This window comes from Aythya fuligula, chromosome 6, assembly GCF_009819795.1.
Source record: "Aythya fuligula isolate bAytFul2 chromosome 6, bAytFul2.pri, whole genome shotgun sequence".
Lineage (NCBI taxonomy): Eukaryota > Metazoa > Chordata > Aves > Anseriformes > Anatidae > Aythya > Aythya fuligula.
The window spans coordinates 25,809,638-25,820,043 of record NC_045564.1 but is presented as its reverse complement, the minus strand read 5'-3'; the positions used below and the strand labels follow the sequence as shown (position 1 = coordinate 25,820,043).

The 10,406-nt window shown below is 43.1% G+C and overlaps 1 protein-coding gene across 1 annotated transcript in view; it reads left to right on the top strand.

Annotated features, from left to right (window-relative positions):
* Window positions 1-798: 798 nt before the first annotated feature.
* GLI2 (GLI family zinc finger 2) overlaps window positions 799-10,406 on the top strand; it is a 186,254-nt gene continuing 176,646 nt past the window's right edge. The window contains exon 1 of the mRNA XM_032190266.1: window positions 799-837. The gene's annotated coding sequence lies outside the window, so the exon portion shown is untranslated. The remainder of the gene's footprint in view (window positions 838-10,406) is intronic.

Below are 10,406 nucleotides of genomic sequence, written 5' to 3'. Positions count from 1 at the left end.
TTTTTCCTCTCTTTGTAGCCCCGGTCCCAAAAGATGAGGATTTAAACAGGTTAATGCACTCTGGCCCTGTTAGTTACTGTGCTTAGGGAACAGTCTTTAGCGAGCACTTCTCCCAGCAAAGATGTTTCAAAAGGCCCAGCCTGCCCCTTGGCCGCGGCGATGCTCGCGAACTGGGCAAGTAGCGCAAATTGCCGGCGAAAAGGGCAAGCTGGAGAAAACCACCCCAAACTCCATCCCACCCCTGCACGGGTCAGCCCGCACAAGGCCAAACTTTTATTGCTCGTCTTTTTCGGTCTGCTTTTCCCCGAAGAAGACGGGCTCGGGTGCTTTTGTTGCAGATGCCCCCCTCCTGCGGGCTATCTCACACCAAAAGCGGCACCCAGGGGAGGGACCCCGCAGCCAGTTTTCACCCCCTCGCCGGGGCTTGAGAGCTCTCCAGCCTCATCCCCGCCGAACTTCAGCCTGCGTGCGGGTCCGTACGGTTCCCTACGGTCGTGAGGGGACTGATGGGCAGCGGGGGACAGCGGGAGCCCCGGCGCAGCCCCGCACCTCGGCGGGCTGCCCCCGCCCGGCCTCCCCTCCCCTCCCCGCCCGGCCTCCGCGCCAGCCGCCGGGGCAGAGCCTCCGCTGCCGCTGCCGGGATTCGCGGCGGCTTTTGGCGAAGAGCAGAGAGAGGGGGGGAGAGGGAGAGGGAGAGAGGAGAGGCACAAAAGGGAAGGACGGAGGGAAAGTCCCTCCCACGCCCCCCTCCCCCAAGTTTATGATGGGGGTCCGGAGGAGCAGCTCCGCTCCGCAGCAACCGCTCGCCTGCTGAAAACTTGCTGCTCCGCTTTTTGGGTAAAGTTGGTGCTTATTGTGTCTTTTCATTGTGCTTTTGAATTAATTATTTTTATTCTTTTTTTTTTTTCTTTCTTTCTTTTCGTCCCCTCCCGCTTTTGGCGGAGATGCTCTGCGGGGGGGGGGGGGGGGGGGGGGGGGGCTGGGCAGCAATTTGGAGAGGGGGGGTCCCCTCGCACCGGGTACCCGGGGGGTGGGGGAGAAAGGGACCGAGGGGATCCCATCCTGTGCCTCCCCTCCCTTCTTCCCCCCCCGCAGGTGAGCGGCTGCTGCCGTGTGTCCGTGCGTCTGTCCGTCCGTCTGTCCGCCCGGGGTGGGCTCCGGGCCGTTGTTTTGTCCGGGGTGGGCAGCGGTGACAGTCCCCGCACCGGGACCGCCTGCCCCGGGGTCCCGGAGGACAGCGGGAGTCCCTAAAGCCACCGCTCACTTCGCCTTTTATTTTATTTTATTTTATTTTTTTATTACCCCCCCCCCTCTCCCTTTGGCACCCCCCGGGAGGGGCAATCTTTCGACAAGTATATTTGCTGAGGAATTTAAAAAATTCCCTGCTGCAACTTGATCCCTGTGTGATGAGGAGCGGCTCGGAGAGACCCGGACTCCAATCCTATTAAGGATTTAGGGAGTTGAGAGTTTTTCCCCCGGACTCGGAGACTCTAAAACAATCGCAGAGGAGGGGAGGGAGATGGGCTCATCTGGATGCCTTTTCTGCCTCGGGTGATTGCCATCATTTCCTGGGAAACCTGACTTTTCCAGCGCGAGGGGCTCGGGCTGTTTAGCAGTGGTCCTGCCGCCGGCTTTCCCAACATTTGCGGGATTTTATTTATTTTTATTTGTATCTTTTTTGCCCGCCCTTAGAAACTTCCCGGCACGGGATGGGACGGGGCCGCCCCGTGCCCCGCCTGCCCCGGGCGCTGCGCGCAAATCTGTGCAAAACCCGCGCAAATCTGTGCAAACCTCCGCCCTCTGCGCGGGGCCGGGCAGGGGTCCCCGCCTTCTTACAGACGCCCTCATGGTCTGTGCAGTCCCCCGGACCGGAGGCTGGCGTGTCCACCGTGGTGCACAGAGAAATGAGCATTTCATTGGCCATCGTGCATGTTATTTCTGCAGGCACGCATAAAGGGAGCAGTTGGGAAACTTTGTCCATACCCCGCCAGTCCCCTTCTCCTTTATTATTATTATTATTATTATTATTATTATTATTATTATTTTGCAATTGAGGTTGTCAGGATGCACGAGAATTTGAAAACAAGCGTTTGCCTAGCATGCTGCATAAAACAACATTTAAACAAATATTGTATTGGCATGCACTGTGGAGTTGGTGCCAAAAAAGTAAAGTAAATAAGTGATGAAATTCAAAATATACAGAAGTGGAATAGACTGATTTGTTGTAAGACTTACTGATTTGATCTGTTTGTTCTAGCTACCTTGTTGAAAAAAAAATGCTTTAAGGTCTAAACCTAATTCACTTAACTTCACTAAAAAAGAAACTAAGTGTGATCCATACTGTACCTTCACCTGGGAAAGAGGATCCTGCTGAATAATTGCTTATGCTCCCGGGATGTTTGAAATGCAGGGTAATTACTGTACACAGCAACTACATTTGGTGAATTGGTTTGGTTCAACTTTTCTGATGAGCGGATACAGTAATTTGGATTTTGGCTGGAACTTCAGGAAATGTTGACACCTGTCAAACTTTGAATTGCAATAAAAATGTCATATTGAAGGTTATTGCAAAACTGACAACTTTAAAGAAGTGAATGAAATTCATTATGGCTTTTCCACTGTAAACAACTCTTGAAAATTTGTCATTTGATTGAAAACATGACCTATCTGTAGTACTAAAAAGTGCCTGATCCACTGAAGATGAACTGCTAATCTACGGGTATGTGGATATCCGAGCCTCTGGTGTATGTTTGTGAAAGAGCTAATCTTTAAAGCAAGGTGAGGCAAGATTCACTTGATCTTGAATGTTGTTATTGCTTAAAGTATGTGACTTTGAAGTGCCCAGAAATGCAACTGCTGTTCTTCAAAGAAAAACAGATCTCGAGGACTGTTTCCAACTTCCTTTCAATGTCTTTTTTCCAGTGTGTCAAAGGGGATGTATACAGATGGACAAATACTGTTTGTGTTAGGTCATTCATTTAGAGAAAAATTAAAGCCATAGAAGAATTTGAACTAGATGCATATGCCAGTATAAATCTGGCATAATTTCAGTGAAGCTACTCCAGTTTATGCTTGTGTAAAGGAAAACAGAACTTGACCTCAGATATGCAATACACAGCAGCCTGCATTCCCCGGTGTCACACTGAATGCTGAAGTCACATTTGGATAAGATTTTTTTTCCCAGTGTAATAGTATATAGTGAGAAAGATTTGACATAGTTTTAAAAGCTATTGAAACTTTTATGGCAAAAGGCTATTTTTGAGTCTGTTTTCTGTGATTTTAAAGACCTTAAAGGCTTTTACCATAACGTCCCCTTCACGTTTGCAGAGAAGCTGTACACAGACTGGGGGGGCTACAGGAGCGGCTGCTTATGGGTAGGCTTATGTGATCACTCCAGCATTGTATAAGTTTAAAATGTTTTTCATGATCCTGATACTTCTATTTAGAAAGTTTGACTTTTTAAATGAGTTTTCTAGTCCCTTGACCCCATCTTTCTTTGTTTAAGGATGTGGTAGAACATCTGACCTAATATCATTAACATTATCCTCATTCTGTGCTTCTAAGTACGGAGGACACTCGGTTAACTGCCTCCCCTTGGTTTTGGTGGCCTACTGTAAGGCAGTTGTTTGCCCTGTAGTCTGAAAGGTACACAGATACTTCATGCTTTTGTACTCCAAGAAGTGCTCTGTTCATAGAGAAGTTTCCAGTGCAGATTAGCGAAAGCAGTGGATTCAGTAAGCAGTCACCAAAATCTGTATGTATTTGTGCAGCAAACACCTATCTATTGCTTCATCACAAAGCCTCCACTTAATAATCTGCCCAAGGATTTCAAGGCAGCGAGTTTTTTTCAAAGAAGCTGCTTAGGAACATTAGATGTGACTATAGCATCAAACTAATTAGTTGCCACTCTATTTCTATGAAGCTTCCAGGGCTTTATAGAAATGCAATATTTGCACTTCTCACTTGCTGCTGAGACATTGAGGTTAAGCAGCCTCTGCTTTTTTGTCTGCTTTTTTACTGATGGGAAAGATTCCAAGGCATTGTTCGAGAGCTGCGCAACCCCCTTATATACCTGGGTAAATATTTTAAACAGTTGCGCATTTGGACAACTTGCCACAAAGCATTAAGTGGTATTTAGGGTTTACTGCTGTTTGCTCCAGCTCTGTTCCCAGGGCCTTTTTAAAGAAAAGCAAAACAACAGGAGGTATTCGAGAATTAATTAAATCAACCCTAAATAAAATAACAGCATTGAATGAATCCTAGAATGAGTGACTCTTAGAAGACATTGTGTTAGGAGGATGGGTGGCTCTGTATGTGTACACACGTGTGTATGTTGGTAATATGAATAATTCTTGAACTATGTATAGAGCAGATCACATATATGTGCATCTTCTAGAAATTCACTGGTATGTGGTGTCAGAGCAGCAAGAATTGGATCTTGCATGGTAACCTTCAGAACTGAAGAGGTGACAATTTTGTGGGTTTCCTTCCACAGATACCTGTGGACAAGTGATTGGGTCATCAGGTCCAATTTTCTGCTGGCCAGTTCCAGTTGGAACCAAATACATGTTAGATATGTATAGTGCAGGAGTGGCTGCGGAAATTTTCTTCATTCACACTCTTCTGCAGAACCACACCCCATTCCTCCTAAATTCTTTAAATAAATAAATAAACAAACAAACAAACAAATAAATAAATAAATAAGAGAACAGGAAAGTTGCTATCCTGTAATTCAAAAATACAGAGCAGCAAAAGTTATTTGGCATTGGTGAATCTTAAGTGTTAGTGAAAAAGAGGCCTTGGTGCCTCGAAGTGGACACCCAAATTAGAAAACACATTTTCAAATTGGTTCCTTTGGGTCCCCATTGTAACGAGTGGAAGCATTTATGGCACTGTCACTGGGCATGGACGCCCAAATACATGAGTCACTGGTGAATCTTTTTTCACCATTTCACTATTGTTTGAGCTTGACTGTCACCTTTCTGCAATTATAAATATTCCAAAAGAAAACAATACAAATTAGAACTGTAGGTACCAGGATCTTTGTACTGGATGTATTTCTTTTTGCTTTCTAAGTGTTCTTTTTCATATGAAAAGAGTTTAGCAGCTTTATCCTTATTCAAGGCTTTTCTTTTTGTATCTGCTGGGGAGAAAACCATTAATTTTGTGGAATGGTGAGAGTAAGCCTTAAGCTGTCTTTGACATTTTAGTTTAACTTGAATAGGTTAATTTTTTTTTTTTTTTTTTAAGAAAACAAGTTGGTGGGAAGTGTGTTTTAACTGTGAGCGCCCGATTTCGACCATTAGCATGAGAAAAAAAGTTTTAGTGCATTTACTATTGTATTGAATGAAGAGTTCCAACAGTCAGGGAAAAGAAAGTAAAAGGCTGTAAAGAAATGATGGTCTATTCAGATTATTCAGCAGCCCAAAGCTCTGGTCATCTGCCTCTGAAATCTGTGATCGGGATATCACTTTTATCTTCCTGTGCCTTTCTCTCGCCTTTTTCACATGTTCACTTTTGTCAAGGTTTATTGATCACGTTTTCTTCTCTGCAAATCTGTGGAAAATTTAATGAACCAAAAACAACAGAGAAATAAAAGGAACTTTTTATTCATTAGCACTAGATTGAATTTTGTTCTATAGTCACTACCCTCTTGCCTCCCATGTGCGTCATTGTGTCACTCCTGTAGCACTTACAGTACATACAGTGGAGATGGCTGCATTATTAATTCTGTTCCAGGGAAAAGTTTGTTTAATGTGTGTGAGATCTTATAGCAAATCCAGCCCTGCTGCTTGTCTCTTGTTCTGTGCCCTTCTGACATTCGGATTCTTGACTGCATTGCTTCTGCCGCTAAATACCTTGAAGTGTGTATTCCGCAGAGCATTTACCTCTGCAAGAATGAAATGTATTTGCTGCCTAGCAATTAAACCCAAATTTAAATGATTGCAGATTAGTAGTAGTTATTTACAATCCTGATTGTTTTGGTGCTATGATCCTTGTTCATTACACATCTGCTTTGCCATGGTGCTGCCCCAGAGTGCTTTGTGATGCAAATGCTTTTGTTAACTTACAAATAGTTTCAGTATCTAGATCATCTCAGGTGACATACTTAAGTCTCTTCTTTTTTCCCAGATGGACTTAAAAAGCTGTAATTAAATGTGGCTTCCAGTATGATTAAGCTTTGCTAACATCTTCCATGGAATGATTTACTTGAACTCTGCCACTTTCTGATCCTGTCACTGCAAGATTTTTAAATAAAGGCCTTTTTAACATTAATTTCATTTCATTTAGTGCAGCTTGTAAGTGTAGGGAAATGAGTTAAAATTGAGCATATATCTGCCTGAGAGATTTCTCGGGTGTTCTCTGGCTCCAAAGAACTTCACTAGTACTCTAAGTTAAACGCTGAGGTGTAGGTCTCAGGGGAAGGAAAACCCCAGAGTTCTGTAGAATAGTCCCAAATACTCCAATAATGAGTAAGTACTGTCAATGCTGATACTTTTAAGGGATGAGCTAAAAGCCACAGAAGGTCATCAGTCCTGGTATTTATAATTTCAGATGCAAGGGTGGTACATCTGTGACTGCATCTTTTATTTTCTGTGCACAAAGTGACAATCCCTCCGGTAGGAATGTGCACCTGCAATCTTAAACCACCTCTAAATCCACTGAAAGGACTTTGTGCCCAGCAGGATGAATCCTACTGGGAAAATCTGGGCTCCTGTTTATAAAAAGAGTAATAAAAAAGACTTTTATGCACTGTGAAATGTGGGATTCTACTGTAGATAATTCATTCAAATGAAACTAATGAAATCTCTTTGGAGGAGCAGGCCTTCTCTGGGATGCAATTCTGCAAAGTGGAAGCTGGTGAGGGTCCGGTCCCCTGCTGATGGGCACCCTGTTGTCTCAGTTCCTCACCTGTGCCATGCAGTGCAAAACACCCCCGGTGGGGGACTGCCCGGTCCTCCCCAGGATCTGCAAAGGATGGTCAGCTGCACAGCTTAATTCCTGTAAGAGCAGTGGAAAAAATTTCCAGTGTTACAAATGCAATTCAGATGCGTAGGAGAAGCTGTGATATCACAGCTTGCTGGTTTGTATTTGTTTCAGGGAAGTTTAAATATCCAGTCTCTGGAAATTAAATCTTTTTTTTTTTTTTTTTTTTTTTTTTTTTTATTTAAACATCCTATATATTTAGTGAGCATGTTCTCTTGGAGCAAGGGGATCACCTGGAAGTTGTCTGGCACTGTGTTAAATAGTTTGATTTAGCTACTAAAAGGCTACTAAAAAAGTTGAAAACTTCCCACCAAATCTCTTTTCAGCTTAGAAAACAACATCCCTAGCTAAAAATCAGTATATTTCTCCCTTCATACTGACCCATGGAGTCTTATTAGAGTCACTTTTGTCAAGCTTTCTTAAATGCAAGGTCTGTTGATTGCTACGGTGTTAAAAGAGCATCAGTTCCCAACACCAAGATAACGCCTTTTCAGAGCAATCCTTAGCAATGCCTCTTTGTGCAGCGAACAATGCAATAAGTCAGACAGGACTTTCTGAGCCACCTCTATAAGGAACTGTAAGGGCTACTGAAGTACACTTGTGTTAAGTTGAATTGATTGAAATTTAATGGCTGTTAGTAGCTATGAATGGTAATGATTTTCTAGAGTATCTTCACCATGCTTGACATTAATAACGGGAGAGCGTGTATGTGTGATGCTAGTGTGTTACTCATTTTTAAGATGTTTTCTCCCAGCCCTCTTTCACATAATTTAGTTGTTTCGATGCTTTTTTTTTTTAAAAAAAAAAAAAAAAAAAAAAAAAAAGACCAACAACAACAGAAAAAAAACACCCACACCTTGGGCTTCAAAGAGCACGTACATCTTGTCAACATAATTTTGTGCCCATGATTTTTATTTTTTCCAATTCCAACATAAATCAGACTACAATATAGTAAGAGTGATGAATTTGTTTTACATGCCATCATGAATTAATGTTATGCAAATTGAAGCTTTACAGGTGCCATGATTTACTTAATAATTTCAAGTTGTAATATTTAAACTCATTCATTACGTTTGAGTAAAAAAACACAGCATGTTCATATTTTTAAATGTGAAATGTGAGATTTGTGTGCATTTGCTGTGTGTAGTTGCTGTGTAAGCACATTTGATGGCTAAGAAAGAATCAATCAGTGTTCACATTCGGCATATTATTCCTGTAGATGTTACCAAGACATTTCAAAGAGAATATTTGCATGTAGGGGAGAGGAGGATACTGGTAAAACATCTTTCAAGGATATCAAGAAGCAGAAAACTGCCAAAGCAAAGTTGTTTCTTTTGGCCCTAAAAAGAAAGAAAGAAAGAAAGAAAAAAAAAAAGGCAGATTTGTATGGTTTTCCTATGCAAAGTGGCCTTTACTTGATCCTGAAAGGCTCACTGCAAGCGCTACTCCTGGGACTGCAGTCTGCTCCGTAGGCTGAGGATGAGCCGAGGAGCTGGTGAGAGCTATAGGCGTCCCAGGTCAGAGGTGAATGTGGATGTGATCGCAGGGTTTTCAGGCTTTGATATCATTCTTAGTGCGCTTCCCAAAGGCTAAGGACAAGGGGGAAAAGTTTGACACATAAATACATCTTGAATCTCTGAAGATAAGAATAGATTTTGACTTTATTTCTCAAAAAATTGAGGTCACTGTGGTCTGATGACAGGCTGAAAGCCCATCACTCAATTTTTTTATATATTTTTTTCCTATATATATTTTTTTCCAAATGATCAGACAGGGGCTTATATTTGATACATTGTATGTGTTGAGTTAGTGACAGCATATTCAGGTTTTGAAGTCTGTGGCCCCAGGGTCAAGGCTTCACGTCAACATCTGGGCCTCCCTGCCCAGGTAGTAAGAATTTCACTGATTATGCCATAAAAGAGCCAAACCTGTTACATTTGCTAAAGCGGGTGAAATAAAAGTGATGTGTTTTGAAAGGTGTTCACTCAACAGGACTGTGGGTCTCCATGAGTTCTCCAGCCACTAATCTTGTGGGTAGGCTCGGGGCAAGAATTGGCCCTAAATTGCCTGCACCCATGGGACCATAGGCAGGGCGCAGGGCACTGCTTGGCTTCTGACACTTCTCACAACCTCTCCTTTTGCTGGGCCTGTTCTCGAAGAACTTAGAGGAGAAATAAACCCTGATATGCCATTCCAGAAGAATTTAGTTGGGTGTTAAAAGGCCTTTTGGGAAGTGGTGCACAGTGTACATACCATGATCAAGTTAATTATGTTGCTTTGGCAACCACAGCTTTGGTATTTCCTGACTAGGGCCTGTTGATGGAATCATATTCCAATATCTGGCATCATCAACATTAAAATCTCTTGCAAAATCAGGTCATATTTGTCAAAAACAAGCAGAAAAAGAGAGACTGGGGATTTTTCTGATGGTGTTAAAAAATCAGTATTTTAAAATTGAGTGCAGGTTTTCTGTTGAAATAAATTTTTATTAGAATTTTAAAATTGTAGGGAATGTGATAGCCATACAGTTGATTTTTCAGTAGGCTCCAAATAGTTGATTTAAAATTCCCTTTAGGGAAAATTTCATCATTTTGGGATTTTGTTCCAATTCACACGAAGTCAGACTTGGATATCTAAAAGTCCTTTGTAGACTGTAGTAACTGTACTTCTAACTTTGGTCTTCCCTTCTCAAAACTTTAGTAGAATATAGAGCTGAGCATGGTATGTGTGTTACTTGACCATGGCTAATTTTTTGGCCTTTGTGTATGGTTGGGGCCTTTTCCCCAGATATTTTTAAAGAAAAGGGAATGAAGGGGGAAGCCCTTGTACATACTGTGGATGTATCTTCTTAGCAAAGTCTGCACCTAATGAACGACAGTACTGCAGCACCTTAGCCTCTATTTTCTATTCAAAAAAATGTTCTTTCTCCTGGATTTTATTCCTAGGCCTCTGGCAGGGCTTGCTAGAATTTAAACCATGTGTAGGACTTATTCTGAGAAAATCAGTGGTGCTGGAGGTGAGTTCATCAGTCTGGGACAAAGCACATGGGGAAGTGTGGGCGGCAAATAGCAGGTCTGGATCTGCCTCGAGGGGACGGGGATGGAGGCTGTGCTGCTCGCCAGGAGCACGCGAGGTGAGGGATCCTCCTCCTTTCCTTTCCAGAGGGCATTTCCAGCGGTGCAGCTGGCAGGGGGATCTTTGCCAAAGCAATCTTCCTTTCATCTGTTCTCAGGGTAGAGATACCCAAGAATGAGACGCCATCCAAGGCACTGAGGATGGGAGGTAAGCATGGCTTTCTTGGGGGACCCTGCTGCCGGTGAGCCGGTGCCATGCTCTGCTGCCCCTTCTAGGCTGGATCCTTTCACGCCACGGGTGTCTCCACGCGACCGGCTGATTTGCCTCAGATTAGGCTAGGAGTT